The sequence below is a fragment of the Desmodus rotundus genome, chromosome 8, assembly GCF_022682495.2.
Source record: "Desmodus rotundus isolate HL8 chromosome 8, HLdesRot8A.1, whole genome shotgun sequence".
NCBI lineage: Eukaryota > Metazoa > Chordata > Mammalia > Chiroptera > Phyllostomidae > Desmodus > Desmodus rotundus.
In genome coordinates, this window is record NC_071394.1 from 114,944,966 (window position 1) to 114,961,974 (window position 17,009).

The 17,009-nt window shown below is 43.7% G+C and overlaps 1 protein-coding gene and 1 pseudogene across 11 annotated transcripts in view; one reads left to right on the top strand and one right to left on the bottom strand.

Annotated features, from left to right (window-relative positions):
• Nucleotides 1–2,706, bottom strand: part of THRB (thyroid hormone receptor beta) — a 330,035-nt gene extending 327,329 nt beyond the window's left edge. For 7 of the 11 annotated variants that reach the window (XM_024565713.4, XM_024565711.4, XM_053930446.2 and 4 more), the window contains exon 1: nucleotides 2,476–2,706. The gene's annotated coding sequence lies outside the window, so the exon portion shown is untranslated. Of the gene's footprint in view, nucleotides 1–2,366 lie in introns of all 11 variants that reach the window. The other 4 variants (XM_045200162.3, XM_045200160.3, XM_053930445.2 and 1 more) reach the window with 1 other exon arrangement.
• A 3,768-nt stretch (nucleotides 2,707–6,474) lies between these two features.
• LOC112310006 (U2 spliceosomal RNA) lies at nucleotides 6,475–6,614 on the top strand (annotated as a pseudogene).
• The last annotated feature ends 10,395 nt before the right edge of the window (nucleotides 6,615–17,009 follow it).

Consider the following 17,009-nt stretch of genomic DNA (forward strand, 5'->3'; position numbering starts at 1 on the left):
CAGGTAATCTGTAAGTACCAATTGAAATGAACAATTCAGATTGCAAATAAGACCAAGGAAGGGGGTGGGGGGGAAAGGAAACAAAAAACCAATGTCTCAGAAGGAAAGAGGTACCGCCTTTGCTCAAGGGGTCAGGGAAAGGCTTTTGAAGAAGGTAACACATAATCTCACAGAAGAAGGACAAAAAGGAGCTGAAGAAACCAATCACCTTCACTCTGATTTCCATCAAAAAGATGAGCTTACTAAAAAAAGAAATGTGCGACCCCATGTGTAGCTCCACGCACCCTGTGTTTCAAACAACTGCAAAAACCCCAGAAAAGGAAAGGAACCCACAACTTCCTTAAGGAAATTTTAAGAAATCACCTTTTCTCAAAAATGTAGATTAAAAGGAAATTGTCTCAATTCATCTCTGTAGCAGAATTTACCACAAAGAATCTTTAGGGGAGAAATGGAATGTTTATTACTCTTTAAAGTCAGTTACTCTATAAAAACAATATTCCAACGTCAGTAAAACTATGCTGTTGAATGTAATACCAACAGGAATTGCTCCATAAAACATAGTTCTGTGTCTATATTCAGTATCATTGACTTTCACTCACTGGAAAACAAAAGCAAATTGTACTCACTCCCAGAGAGTCTGCCCTCCCTTCCAATATATAACAAAACTTTGAAGTTCATTAAAACAAAATTCTGATAGTGTCTGTTTAACAACCCCAAATAATAAATGGCTGTTCACCAATGCCTTCCCACACAATACCCTAAATAAATCCCTTACTATTGAATTTCTATGAGAGTCAATTAGAACACTTGGCCAAGTGGCACGAAAACTCTTAAAAACATCCATTGCTCAAAAATACTTTTCACCAAAACACCTTAAAAAATGTTTCCTAGTCTCTGACTTGTTACAGAATAAGAGAAGTAAACAGACGTGAATGAGGGAGCAGTCACAGCGAGTATTCAGAATGAATCATGGAATATTTTGACTAAAGTACGATGTTTACTTTGCAATTCAACGCATGCTATATATTGTTATAATGTAAATAAGCATACTGAACTAAAATAAGGCAAAATAATGTACAGATATTGCCTGAGAGGTCTACATTACCCAATGCATCTATCATTATAAAAATTGCTGTGCTCTGATATTAATACCCTGTCCGAGGAATGCTTTATGGCTTTGAACTTCAAAAACAGGTCTTTCAAACAATATCACTAGCGTGTGAGACCAGTAGCATGCTAAGAGGAACACTTTGGTTCAAATTCATTTACTGACTGGGGGTAGTATTTGAATATTCACAAATTCTAACTCTGTGTGGAGAGGGGAGGACGCAGACTCTGAACTTGTCTGCTCAGGTGAATTCTTTTGACTCACTTTGAAATTTCCCATAATTTGGGGGAAATTACACCTTTAAAATGAATACATTAATAAATAAAAACTCATCCCATGCTCCCTCTCCCCAACAAATCAGAAGGCTTAATTAAGACTTAGCACTAACAAGAATCCTACAGTGGTCATTGGGAAATGCTCCTCTGAAGTGACAACAACACTAGGAAGGAGAAAATCCACGAGGAGTAAAAAACTCCCCCAAATTAGTCCCTCCGAGGGGTGGCGCGGGGGTGGGGGAGCGCACAGCTGGCACTGCTCTCGGTGTCAGAACCAACTTCAGGCCACCGAGACGAAGATGCTGCGTCAAGAGAACCAAGGCGAAGAAGTGCCACTCGGGAGGCTCGCGAAATCGCCACCGACCCCCACAGGAGGCGGGGAGAAGCGGAGTCGCCAGGCACCGGCACCAGCGCACGCCAATATTCAGGATTATCCTCCTTTCCAAACCCGGCAGTTCCGGGGCAGGAGCAAACAGGGGGATGGGGACCCACAGTCCCTTTAAACCGCACCCCTGTGCCTGCCAACCTTTTCCGAATCCCCGTGTCACAGAACTTCCTCATCATGGAAACTTCCACTCGGTTCGGCGCTGAGGATGCCAAACTCCATTTCACAAGGAGCCTGTCAACAGCCTGGTTGGGGTTTGAGGAACGCAGCCGCTGCGATTGGAGCGGCCCCCGGCCACCCTGCTCCGCCACTGCCCACGCCGCGCGGCGCCCCAGCACCGGAGGGCCCCTCCTCTCAAACCTGGGGCGCAGAAACCCCGCGGTAACAGGGCGGCTGGCTGGCACCCCCACCCACTCACCCACGCCCGTCCGCCTGCCTGCGCGCTCAGCTTGCCGCCCGCAACCCTTCACTTTCCCGCGACACCTCCGTCACCATCCTGCCCACCCTTCTGGACATTTGAAACTGTCGCCCCCTCCTCCCGCCTCCCCGACACTCCCACCCTCGCCCCTGCCTCCACGCGGTCCTCTCGCCAAATTACCAGTGCCCTGGAGCCGGTCGGGTTGGGCGCCCCTGCCCGGGGAAGGCAGCCGGCGGGCGCGCTTGCCCGAGCCGGGGTAGTAGAAGGTCTCCTTTCCAAGCGCACTCACATTATTCATGCAAAGTTAATCCCCGCCGCGTCACGGCCGCCCGCCCGAGGATGTGCGCCTTCCTTGGCCAAGCCCCGCAGTCTCCACCCTCCTCCGCCCCCTCCTCCCGGCGGCGGGGTCCCGGGGAGCGCCGACGACGGGACGTCGCGCGAGTCCTGCGAAATGTCAACTCCTTGGGCGAAGAGAGGCGGCCGCGGGCAGGGCCGCGCCGGCCCGCCTCTGCCACTCCACTTTTATAGGCGTAGGAAGCGAGCGTGGCCCGGGCACCGGAGTCCCCGCCTCTCCCGGCCCCCAGTGCGCCCGGCCCGCCCAGGCCAGCTCCCCGGGCGCTGCTCGTCCGAGCCCGGGGCGCACGCTCCGCTACGCGTCTGCGAACCGGTGACCTGGTTTCCCCTCCAGCCCTCCCGGCGGTCGGTCGACTCGCGCGGCGGTGACAGCCAAGAGCAAGCAAACCCGGCTCCGCCAGGGGCGCAGCTAGGAAATGGCCTCCCGGCTTCGCGTCCCGCCGCCACCGCCGCCCGGGTCGCCTGGCGGGCACCCGACGCCCCCTTCCTAGCTCCCGCCCGGCACTTGGCTGGCTGGCTGATGTGTCGGCCACTCCGGGATCGCGTACCCCTTCCCGGTTCCCTACACACCCACCACCCCGGCTAGCTGCCTCGACACCTGCCGATTTCCCCCCTCCAAGTCGCGGTGCCTTCCACCCGGGGTGCGGTGATTTTTGGTGGCCGCGCGTCCACCCACCCGGCTGTGTGAGCACAGAGGTTCGGGTTTGGGCCCCATTCCCCTAGTAGGCAAAGTGGAAGGAATGGGGGACGAGTGGCAGGAGTGCGGGGAGGAGGTGAGTTCCAGAAGTATAGGCTTTATTTTCGCCGGCTCCTCCCTTTATCTCCAAACCACTTGTGGCTCCTGTCGGGCTGACACAGGGTACTGGCTCCTCCCGGGGCCTCCCACCCACTGCGGCGCCTGGCGTTCTCTCACCATCACCAACCCCCGGGAATGGAAATTTGGAAAACGCCTGGTTTGCCCTTGAGGGAGACACCTCTTCATACCATCATGCATTCTGGAAGAGGTGTGCAAAGGGGTTGGGGCACTCCACAGGTTCAAGAAGGGCCGCCCTATTAATTTGTCTTCGCCATGGATGTGTACAAATAAAACCGTAAGACAAAAATAATCTATACTTTTGAAAAGTTCTACCTAGGCAAATATGTATTTCTAAAGTGCTTCTCCACCCCATGCACCGCTCCCCTCACCCCCCCCCCCACTCCGTGCACCCATAAATCCTGAAGGCCGAAGATTAAGATCGGGAGGTAAGCAGCAGGGAGCTGGGTTCTGCGGTAGAAGAATGCTTCTAAAAATGCTGAGAACCCCCTCAAGCTAAAGTGTAGTCATTAAGCAGCCATAGTTGCAGCAAAACTATTTTGACGACAGGGTACAATTATTTTTTTGTAGATAATACTAAAATAATTCCGACTACATTAGTCAATATACACGTTCACTTGCATGACAATGTGAGAGACTGAAGGCGATTTGTGCGTATCTTCAGCTGCCCAACAAGGTATAGACCATTTATGGGAGAGTTTTCTGGGTTGCCAGCCAGTGGCGAGTGTTTTATTCCAGTTTCTGGTGAGCACGCCACCACGGAAAGGGGCGAGAAGCCACCACCTCTGCAGATAACATGAACAACCACAACGGTCAGGAAATTAGAACTGTTCCAGGCGTCTGATTCAGTTTCAGCGCGCTCCCAGAGAGTCGAAGACCCCAAGGCTCCCGGGCGAGAGCGAGGGGCCGCTCTCTTGAGACGACACGGATCCTATTTCCCCTCGGTCTTTGGCGATATATATCCGTGTTTTATTCTTTACTCGTAAAGGCTGCACCGTAGGACTTGCAGGTTTGTAGCTGGTGAGTTGTTCTTTGCAGGGAAGTTCCCTAGCTTTGCGCCAAAGGCATCCCAGCTTGTTTTGGCTGTTTGGAGGAAAGCTGTGGAGTCTCACCATTTGTTCCAAGTAGTGGGCCCCCTGGTGGCTAACTGTGAGAGAAAAAGTTGGCCACTGAGGAAAAAGCCTGGCTCCGATAGGTCAGAACAGTTGACAGCAAGCTCAAGGCAGGGGCGGAGGGGAGGAGGGGAGTGGGCAAATAACTTTGTAACAAGGGCAGGTGGTAGAGATGGTGGTGGTGGTAGTGTGTGTGTGGGGGGGGGAGGTGGGGGCTGGGATAGGGGTGATGTCAATCTTCGTTTAAAAAGGTGGATGATAGGCCTTAAAGACTGCTGGAGCTTTTAATTGTTTTTTCTCTTAGTGTAACTCGGAGCTAAATTCCTTCTTTAATAGGAAACACTGTACAGAGAATGAAGTGTAACAAATACTGTTGCCTCCCTTTGTTCAAATGGCTTTGCCTTTCTGATCTCATTTTGCCTGGAAACTTCTGAAGCACAGAGTAAATTAAAACATTAAATAAATAATGTGGCATTGCTCAAACAATGCATGAGACTACCATTGTAATAATGTTTGTAACGACGAGGAGGACAAGTCAATTTTAAAGCAACGTTATTGAAACAATATGAACTACTATGATTCCATTCGAGCTGGCCCTAAGGCCAGTCTTAGAGGCTTTGTGATGGTAAAGAATGGTTACCAACAGAAGAAGCATTTTTTTTTCCTTCTGATTTCACACTAGGGAGGACAATAAAGGAAAATCAATGGGGAGCTGACTGAAGGCAGTCCCAATCTGGCTGATCTCAGAAGGCATAACCACGCTGTTCTCACGACCCACGCGCCCATTCCACCATAGCCATCCAACTTCATTGCCGTGATCTGTAAATTTCCAGCTGATGAAATGGTTCAAGGAAGCAATTCATTCATATATTCATTCATTCAATGAGAACTGGGGTTAGAAGATGAGTAAAACAGAGGACCCAGCAGGGCTGGGATTAGACTGAAGTGAATGTGGACAATAGCGCCAGTACAGGGTCTGAACCTGTCTTTATTTAAAATGTTGATATAGTGTTTATCAAGGATAACTGTCACATTAATTTTGATTTTAAAAAGAGTGCATGAAAACATAACTTCTCTTGGTGACTGAGGTTCTTGGACATCCCCTTAAATTTTATATCCAAGGCAAGTGCCTCATTTGCCTCACCCTGGTCCCCGTGATGCTGTGACCTCATGTCACCAGAGTCTAGTAAGAGAGGCAAAATTCAACTAAGAATTTTCTCAGTGTCAGTAATAATTCATATGCGTTAGGGAGCCTGAGGTCAGGAAATTAAAAATGTGGGTGTGAGGTGAGGGTAAGAGTCGGGAAGGTTTCACAGAACTAGGTAGCACTTGAAACAGTCCAAGAACAGACCATGTTTTACCAGAGAGTGCTGGGACCAAAGGAATGACCCTTCCAGGGACTGGGACCATAAATTCACTCAACGAGCACTTCTCGAGCTAGCTATGCAGCCAAATACCCCTGCCCTGCAGGTTCTGATTCTTTCTGCCCATTAGTTCCCCAAATTTATTTTGTCTCTGAGGGCCCCGTGATTCTGGGCCTTGGCCAGACAGATGAGAATGTCAAGTCTGTTCCCGTTCTTCAGGGAAGATAGACAGTTAGGAGAGATGGCATGTTCAAAATTAATCTAAGAGTGAAGGTGTAATGAGAAATATATGAACATAAATCATTAGGTGATTGCTGACTTGGAGACCATGATAGCCCATGAAGAAGGAGTGGGGAGGGGGGTTCAGGTAAGACTTCCTACAAAAGATGGGTGGGTGGAACTTTTGGGGAAAGGCAGAGAGAGGAAAAGACATAGCTGGCTATCTTATTTGCAAGGCCCAGTGCAAAATGAAAATGTGGGGCTCTTTATTCAAAACAGCAGGACAAAAGTGCCACTAAAGACACACAGTATAAAGCTATCTCTTTTCTTCCGTGTTTTCTCTTTGGAATCATCATTGTATCTTTTTACTTGCTATTTAATATCATTCTAAGTAAAGAAAATAAACATTTAAAATTATTAGCATCATCGCTTCTTGGCCTTTTGGCTAAGATCAAGTGTAGTATCTGTTCTTGTCAGTTTAAAATTATTAGCATCAATTTTACTGTTCATCTTTGCATCATACAATGCTAGTTTGTAATGTAAATGGAAGAGCATTTAACTCCTATGCAAAAGCAACGAATTTACACAATTCATGTTTTGTAGCTAGTATATGCATATGTATTTTGTAGTTTGTACATGCATATATGTTTTGGTCTTATCAGAGCTGTGGAATCAGCACAAAAGTAATGCAATTGTTTTTATTTTACTTCATGTTATGTGCTCATTCTACCAACACTCTGTCTTTGACTTACTGTGCTGACGAGTAAGGAAGAACTGAAAAGAAAGGCAACTATGGATCACCCTTTTCCTTCAATGTCATCACTTTCAGAGTAAATGGTTATTTAGTACAGGGAAGTAACACAAGTAAGAGAGGACATGATAGAGTTCCTTGGTTGTTGGCTTCTTTTGCATCCAGAGCAAATTCTGGTTGGAATGGAAAGCATGCAGCATGCTTACCTGGGACTCAGTTTGAGTTTTGCTGAGCTCTCACATATCCTAGGGCCATTGGAATTCTGTGCTCATCAAGAATGCTCTATGCAAACGGAGCAGTGAAGCCCAGCCGTGGACATGTGGACATTAGTGCACCTCCTCTGCTCTCACACATGCTCCATTGTCCCATCAGATGTCACTCACAAAACACAAGTTCAAAGATAGAATCACTGAAAATCGCAAGACAGTGAAAACAGAGCATTACACGAGGTGCCAGGCCTGGTGCCCTGAGCCCTTCTGAGCAGGGGGCCCCATGCAGCTGCACAGATTGTATGCCCATGAAGCTGACCGTGGGGAATGAACTCCACCTTGCTCCTGTACAAGCCTAACAGGGGTGTCCAACCCACAGCCCATGGGCTGCATACAGCCCAAGATAGCTGTGAATGCGGCCCAACACAAAAACATAAATTTACTTAAAACTTTATTTTTGCCCATCAGTTTGTATTACTGTTTGTGGATTTAATGTGTGGCCCAAGACAACTCTTCTTCTTCCAGTGTGGTCCAGAGACACCAAAAGTTCGGACACCCCTGCTAGGACATGTCGGAGGTGCAATAGACATTCTGGCATGGCTGATTATAACAAGGAGTATGTAACAGAGCTAACATTTATTAAATGTGTATAATGTATCAGGTATTATCCTAAATACTTCACTCATTTAAAAAAGTTTTCCCAAGAACTCTGTGAAGCAACATTATTACACACTCCATTTTCCAGGCAGGGAGGCTAAGACATGGGATTATGAGATGATTTACTCAAACTCAGGCCCAGACACTGATGGCAGAGGCTGTATGTACTTTTAAGCAGCCTAGCATGCTACCTGTGTGCAGGAGAGGAGTCAGGGGGCCGGAAAATGTGCACATATTCTGGGAGTCATGAGACATCTCCCTAGCTCCTCGCTTAAGAAGCTTCTGCACACTGGAACAATCAGAAGAGGCCTAAATAAAACATGCATGCCACCAGCTAGAAACCTAGAAAATCCCCCAATTACATTCTTTCTCTCTTCTTGTCTTCCAGTTGGAGGCGGAAGTTCCTGGGAAGGAAGGAGTAAGCCACAAGCTGGAAGGAGCCTGGGCCCTTTAATCACCGGACTGAGGGGAATGAGAAGACTCCCACTGGACTGTTCAGTGATTGAGCAATCAACTTCTTTTGTGGTAAGCCGCAGAAACATGAGAGCTTATTTGTTGCAGCAGTTAGTGTTCGGCCAACACACCCGCCAGCCAAGCCAAACTCCATCAGAGCATAAATCATCCTTTCTTTAAATAGGTACTATTAAAAAAATGAACTAGGCCTAGGTGCATCAGCGTGGACAGAGCTGCAAAACAAAACGTTGTGTTCAAAAAAGAAGTTCAGGCCAATATTTAAAAAAGGGTTTTTTTTTCCATCCCCATTGAGCCCCCACCCCTTCTTCTGTCTCCACCAACTCCCCTCCCTGCTGCAGCCTCCACAGTGTTGTCCAGTGCATGAGTTCCTCCTCTTTTTTCTTTTGTGCTCAATCTCTCCACCCCGCCCCCAGCCCCACAGCTGCCAGCCATAATTTTTTACTGAAGTGTAATTTATGTAGAGTAAGTAGACAAATGGTACGTGTTCAATCGGACGTATTTTTAGATGTCATACCCCTGTGTAATCACCACACGACATAGGATAGAAAAGATTCCCGCAATCCAGAAAGTTTCTCTGCACCTTTTCTCTCTGTCCTTCAGAAGTAAACACTATTTTGAATCCTATCATCATGTATTAGCTTTGCTAATCTCATTTATTTTATTGAGCTTCCTATAAATGCAATCACACAGTGTATTTATTCTCTCTTATCACTGGTTTCTTTCATTCTATGTAATATTTTTGAAATGAATCCACATTAGTGTGTGGATTAGATAGTTGTTCTATTTTTAATTTCTACTTGATATTCAATCACATAAATATATGGTACCGCAATTTATTTATTTATTCTCCAATTGATGGGGATTTCTGTTGTTTTCAGTTTGGGACTATTACAAATAAGGTATTGTTGAAGAAAATTCTTGAACAATTCTTTTGGTGGACACATGTATTCATATCTCTTGGGCACATGCTTAGGAGTGGAATTGCTGGTCATATGTCATCTCTTAATCATTCCATTAAAGCTTTCTGATGTACTGGTACAACTGTGAGCATCGAGAAGATGGGCAATGAGCACTTCTGTTCATTCTTACAGTTATCACAAATAAGATGTCAAAGTTTAACTTGAGTGCATAAATATTATTCAGTATCATAAATATGAAAATTCTAAAAATCATAAATATTCAGAATAACTATAGCCTTACAGAATGAATATAAGTTCTTCTTGCAGCCACAAATCATTTTTATATACTAAGCCACATACTAAAAGCCTATGCAAAAATGATGTTGATGCATTAAAGTACATTGAGAAAAAGGTGAATGGGAGAAGGGAAGGTAACAATACCAAAGCATTTCTACATTACATATTAATTTGCAGCTGTTTGAAAGATAGATTGAAGAGGAACTGAGTAATTTCTGATTGACCCGTAGTAACCCATGTTCGTTACAAGCACACAAAAGTGTAGCCCGTTGTCAAATTCTTTGTCAGTCACCAAAGAAATTTAGTGGTTCAAGGCACATCTCCCCAAAACATGTCAATTAAATGTACTTCTTTTTTCTTTAGTAATGTTTGTGTGTATCAAAACTGAAAATGTAATTAAAAATATCCTGTGAAAATATCCTTTCTGTTCAGGGAGGGAGTAAAGTGACAGTTATTTTTGTGGAATAAATTCTAATTTGCTGAGATTCAGTAACACATATAATATAGTGCTTATGATTATGGCCCATTTTCAGATCCTAAAATTCCTGACTGAGTCTTATCTGGAGTGACAGTTATAACTTTGAATTCACTTGTTTTTGTTAGTTAAATTAGATTCTCAGTTTGAGGGCAACACAGGTCTTATTGACACTTACAATAAACTTGACTCATCCCAAGTTTACAAAGCATTCCATAAAATATTAGTCACAGAGCTCCTACAGACACAATTATAGAACAGAATTTATGCATCCATAAACGATATATTTGGAACAAACAACCAAATCTAGAACTGGCAGAAGAAAGAAGAGAACCCTGAGTTTCCATTTATGCAGATTAGAACAGTTCGTGAAAGAAAGAATTGATGAAATGGACTACATTAAAATTAAAAACTTCTGCTTTGCCAAAGACAATGTAAGAGAATGAAAAGACAAACCAGAGACTGGCAGAAAATAGTTGCAAAAGACATATCTAATAAAAGATTGTTATTCAAAATATACAAAGAACTCTTGTATAAGCGAAATGGACAAGTGAACAATAGGAAAACAAATGACCTGACTGAGAACTGGGTGAAAGACCTGAGTAGACCCCTCACCAAGGAAGACATATAGAGGGAAAATAAGCCTATGAAAAGATCTCCACATCTTATGTCATCAGGGAAATGCAAACTTAAATAACAACTAGATATCTACACCCCTATTAGAATGGCCAAAATCCAGAACACTACAACACCAAATGCTGGCGAGGATGGGGAGCGACAGGAACTCTCATTCATTGCTGGTGGGAACGCAAACTGATACAGTCACTTTGGGAGACAGTTTGGCAGTTTTTTACAAAACTAAATATACTCTTACCATAAATCCAGCAATTGCATTCCTTGGCATTTACCCAAAGAATCTGAAAACTTATGTCCACACAAAAACCTGCACACAGCTGTTTATAGCTGCTTCATTCATAATGACCCAAACTTGGAAGCAACCAGGACGTCCTTCAGTAGGTAAATGAATAAATGGAGTGTGGTACATCCAGACAACGGAATATCATTCAGGGTTAAAAATAAGAGAGTTGTCAAGTCATAAAAGAACATGAAAGAAACTTGAATGCATATTCTTACATTAAAAAAAACCCCAATCTAAAAAGGTTACATACTATATGATTTCAAGTATATGACATTCGGGAAAAGGCAAAACTATGGAGACAATAGAAAGATCAGTGGCCTGGGGCTGAAATGAATAGGTGAAGCTCAGAGAATTTATAGGGTGGTGAAAATCTCTGTATGATACAGTAATGATGGCTATATGTCATTCTACATTTGTCCAAACCAAGAGTGAGTCGTAATGTAAATACTGGATGACTCTGGATGATTACGCTGGGTCAACGCAGATTCCTCAGTTGAACAAATGTGCCACTTTCATGGGGGATATTGATACCAGCAGAGGCTATGAAGGCGTGAGATGTAGAAGCTACATGGGAAATCCCTATATCTTCCCTCAATTTCGTTATGAACGTAAAACTGCTCTAAAAAATAAAGTCTTAATAAACAAATAATTACGATGGACTGTGGTTCTTCATATAAGGACAGTTGAGATGTTTAAAGGTGACAATAGACGTTTTCTCTAGGTGAATTTTTTTAAGCCCTTTATGTCTTCACATGAAAGGAGTGTTACCAGTTCCAACTGTTGGATTGACTGACACGAAACTGTCCCTAGTAGGAAGTGTCTCATTCCTATCGTGTGCATACGTCAAGGCAGTATTCAAAGAAGCCTTTGTGGCTGCTGAGGACACACGGTGGAGAGGAGTGATGTTGAATCACTCACTTTTTTTTCCCCTCAGACCCGTTAGTTTCCCCAAGCCCCAGTTTTTTCACCTGCAAAGTGAAAAAGTCCTCATTGCTGGGGGATTAGCTGAAGCCACACTTCAGAAATGTTGAACCGAGTGCCTGATCTTGGGTGCTCAGTACAGGTTAGTTTTCCTTTGCAAATAACCTGCCCTCTGAGTGAGGCCGCAGATTTCATAATTGATGGTGATGATCAAGTACGCATGAGTGGTAGGCAGAGAACTGAGACCCACTGTTCTCAAGAGGAAGATTATGGACTTGGCCTTCAGTGCTCTGCTTCAGTACTACTGTGTACTTGTCACAACTTTGGACAGTTTGCGTGTCAAAGAAGAAACCCTATGAAGAGAAAAGACAGAAATGGTTCTGAGCGTTAGCTTCTCTGAGACTCGGTTTTCTCATCTGTAGCATGGGGATAATAGTTTTGCCTTTTCTGCATCATGAAATTAAGTTGTGAGGATGTAATGAGATAAGGAATGTGAAAAATGTTTTCCAAGTATAGAATATTCTAAAAAACATAATGCGTTACTGTCTGGGAAAAACCCACCAATACTAAAGGAGCCATGTTGAAATGACATGCCTTGGTCTGAGAAATCACAGACCCTTCTGCAAGCCACAGGGAAGGACCTGGGGACCTTGTGGTTTTCAGTAACACTCAGTTCTGGTGTCAGAACCTCAACCACTGGATCTCCACAACTAAAATATGACACATGAACAGTTTCTTCTTCTTGTCTTGGCATTTAACTTTACCTAAACTCCTCAACTCCTACAGTTGTATTTTTTCCTAGTAACTACTTCTAAATGGGAGTCTTATCAGGAAATAATTTGGTGGAAGGCTCAACCCCAGTGGATCCTGCTTGTGCTAACCTGAGAATATCACTGAGCATAATTCACTTTATTTAGGTAACAAGGACACTGGTTTGCTACCACATGACTGCCCATTAGGAAAATTAGCCTTTGCTTTTCCTTCAGCACAACAAGCTCGATTCTGCCTCAGGGCCTTTGCACATGCTGTGCTGTGTACTCTACCTAAAGTTCTCTTCCCAGATCTTCCCGTGGCTCCTTCCCTCCCTCAGGGAGTGGGGGGTCTCTGGTGGTCAGAGAGACCTTTCTTGACCACCCCATCTAAAAGAACAACTTCCTGTCACGTTCTCCCACTGGTTTATAAAGCATGATGCTTCCACTACCAGCAGCAACATCACTTGGGAATTTGTTAAAAATGAAAATTCTTAGTTCCCGTTTGAGACCTACTGAACCAGATACTCTGGGGGATGGAGCCTAGAAATGTACATTTTTAACAAATCCTCCAGGTGATTCTGGCGTAAGCTGAAGTTTCAGAACCATTACTCTACCTCTTAACTCTCTTTTGCTTCACAGTCCTTATTAGCACCTGGCATTATATGAGCTACCTCTTTGCAGATTGGGAGTCCACCTCTGTTAGAATACAAGCTGCCATAGAGAGCCTTGGGCACTGACCCATCCCCAGCGCTCAGAACGGTGCCTGACGTAGAGCAGGCTCCCCAAAAAGATTTTGAGAAGAAGGGACGATTTGCCACTTCAGAGTTGTCACGACTCATCAAAACCAGAATACAGTCCAGAAAACAAAGTGTCGATGCTTCGAGGCATCATTTCAGCTTTCATCCAAGGGAACATGAATAGGTTGGTGATTACCTAAAAGAGCCTCAGGGCCGAAATGATGCCTCTCATTCTATCTCACTTTACCAAATCAGATTTGTGAAAGGCCCTGCCTTTCGTTAATGCTGCACCCTGAACCGGAACCAAGATCTCACGGTTCCGGTCCAGTCCCCTTACCGTTACATTCAGGGCAGGGTTTCAGCAACGACTACAATACCGCGAAGTCATGCAGGTTTGAAAAGAGGGGCCGTCTTTAACAACTTTTTAGCAAGTTTTTTTTTTTTTACTGCATGGCTCCTCGAAAATTTTAATATACAGCTTGTTTTGCAAATTATGAAGTAGAAAATGCCTTAGAATGCAGTGATTCCCAAACTTTGAATTAGAAAGTCCCTTTTTATACCATGGGCAGTCTAAGGATACTAATGCCCAACTTGCAATTGATAGAATCCTGGACCAGTCACATAGTGATATGCTAGCTGTGACTGTGCCAGTTAGCTTCAACTACCTAACAAACCACTCCTAAAATTAGTGGTTTAAAGCAGAATTCATTTACTTTTCATGATTGTGTGGGTTAGCTGGGTGGTTCCTTAATCTGAGGTTGGATAATCTATCATCATTTCACGCACATGTTTGGTGGCTGTCAGCCTGGCCCGCCTGGGAGACCCTCAGCTGTGATGGATCAGCTTTTCTCCTCATTGGATTCTTCACATGGTGGTCTCAGGGCCCAAAGACCATGAAGCCAGCAAGCCCCAAAGCACAAGCACTTTTCAAGTTTCTGCCTATGTCACATGTGCTAAAGTTCTATTGGTCAAAGCAAGTCACATGTTCAATCCAGGTTGGATGGAAGGAAAAATAGGCTCCACCTCTGGAGGGGAGAATCAGCAATGTCATGTTGCTAAGATGTAACTGAGACAGATGGCTGAGGTTTGGAGGCAAACATCTAGCTTGAGAAGTCCTAAATGAGAACAATCACAAGTCCTTTCATTCTCCTCTTGGAAGATGTTACAAGAGAAGTATCTTTCAAGTAGCTTTACCTATTTGTGGTTCTTTGCTTGGCTTAGGAGATTCATCACCATACCAGGAAATTTTCATTTTGTACTGCAGACACAGGGAAAATAGGCCGAGATCAAATAATGCAACGTGTTTGCATGCAGAACAGGGGCAGGGCATGTTCGTCTTATCAAGAAAACTAAAGGAAGCATGCTTTGGGTAGTGCAGCGCTCTTGGCAGTCAGTATAGCTTTTCTCTGGTCCGTAAACACTCACTGAGGGCAAAGTGGGAGTCAGTTGCTAGGCTCTGGAAAACTCAAGTTGCACAATGAAAATGATCTCTCCCTTTGTAGGGCTTTCAGTTAAGTTGGGTAGAAGGACATTTTAAAATATATCCAGATAGACAGATCAATAGACAGACAGACAGACAAGAGAGGATGAATCGGGAAGGTGATGGGTGAAGGCACCTAATTTAGACGGGGGAGTCAGGGAAGGTCTCTCTCAAGGGACATTTCGGCTAAGTGCTGAGGGATGAGAGGAAGCAGCCAGGAGAAGAGAGGCAGGGGAGTTATTTCAGGCAAAGGGATAGCAAAGCCCTGAAGCAGAAAAAAATTCCTACCAAGAACTCATGAAATACTCATATTCTTTAATGAGCTTTTATTCCTTTTCATGCACATTGTAGCCGTTTTGTCGCGCTGTCATTCACTTGGTCTGTTTGCAGTCTATGAATCATTTATTTTCAAGTTCAAGAGCAATAAGTATATGTGTGGATATATTTCTCCTTCAGTGATCTTGCTAGCTATTAAAATAGTGTCAAAAAAGCTGATTCCCTCCTTCCCTATGGTTTGGTACCTATTGCTGTTTCATACAATTTTTTTTCGTAAGTGAGATCATCTTTATGTATTTTTTTGAAACGTACCTTGATTTTCCTGAAAACCCAAAAGAAATGGTATTTGAAAGAAAAGTCTTCCTTCAGAATTCTGTAACTGTCCTTGATCACAGCATTGGCCAGTTGGATGAGGAGTGCTTACTCTCATTCATTTTCCAAAATAAGTAAGGGAAGGGCTGTGGGATGTTGATATGATCATTGTGGGTGCACATGTTTTTACCTGTGTGTGTGTTTGCCTTTGCATGTGTGTCCGTGTGGGTGCCAGTTCAATGAGTGTGGAGTGTGTTTGATTGTGTCTGCTTTGTTTTCTGAAGTATCCCAAGCACATAGAATAGTGCCAGACAGACACAAGGAGTTTAAAATATTTGATGAGTGTGGTGCTTCAAAATTCTGCTCTGACTTTCTCAAAGAGGAATAATAGCTTTATTTAGTGAGCATCTATTATGGTGCACCAGACTCTTTCTGAGCTTTCAGTTTCCCATTTATACACAATAATCCTCTCAGGGAGATAAGAGAAGTATTCCCATTTATGGAGAGGAAACTGAGACTTGTAAGAAATTAGGTGAATTATACAAGATAATTTGCTTAACCTCTAACCTGTAAGAAAGGTTTTGTAATATATAGCAGTTGTCAGTGGGAAAAATGTTAAGGGAACATAATATATATATATATATATATATATATATATATATATATGAAACTAGGATCAAGTCAAGATTAAAGTAATAGGTAAGACAAAATGAGGGAATGAAGTGGCAACAGAATACACCACAATATACCTGAAAAGGAGAAGAACTAGCATTCAAATCATTGTGAAATACATAAAAATCTTTTATTCTGAAGGCTTATCAAGGTTTTTCAGTTTTTTCTTTTGTCATATTGCTGGGTTTGAACAAAAAAAAAACAGTTTAGAAGATCATTTGCTTTAAATTATCACCCTGTTTTAAAGGCTATGCTCTATGAGCAAAATAAAAAGCAGAAGGGTAGCATATAATTTCACAGGTTAAAGACCACGTTCAAGCGTAAGCTTATGCACTATTAGAAAAGGGAAAAACAAATCCCGTGGTGTGTGGTGATGCCATACCTTAATTTACAGGGTATTAAAGTTAAGAATAACAAATAAGACAATTTGTAGGAACTAATGAACATGTGGTCATGATTCACTGCGATGGAACGGTTCATGCACTTGTATTTCTTAATGAGACTTGGAACACAAAGGAACAAAGGTTTCCTTTCTTCTTGTATCCGAGGTTGAATTCCCCTTTTACAGTTGCTACATTCTCCCTTTGAAAAGAATGGTAGTCCAGCAGTAAAGTTCATTCAGCCCATCTCAGTGGTTTTCATTTTGCGTTTGCATTTACAGTAAGATTCTCAACCACGGTTTCTCTGTCTCAGCACCATAGACATTCGGGGTTGGGTAAATCTCTCTTGTGTTTTGCACCGTAGGGAGCTGAGCAGCGTGCCTGACCCCTACCCACTAGGTGCCAGAAGCAGATGCATCTCCCCTCCCCCTCCCCCTCTTCTCCCCACCAGGAAAGTCTCCAGACTTTGCCAAGTGTCCCCTAGGGGGCAAGCTCATCCCCAGTTTGAGAACCACTTTTCTACCTTCCATTGTCAGAAAATTTAAACTTTGCCGCTGAAATGATTTTCTAGATTAAGAAATTGCTTACTGGCATGTTTTAGCACCTTATAGAGACCAGAGAAAGATACAGAGTTTATTAATAACATGGTATTGAATCCACTTATATTCTAAAACCATTTAATTTCATTAAAAGCTTAATGTCTTCCTCATAATCCAGGAAGAGGAAAAAAATTCTGCAAGCATGGCATT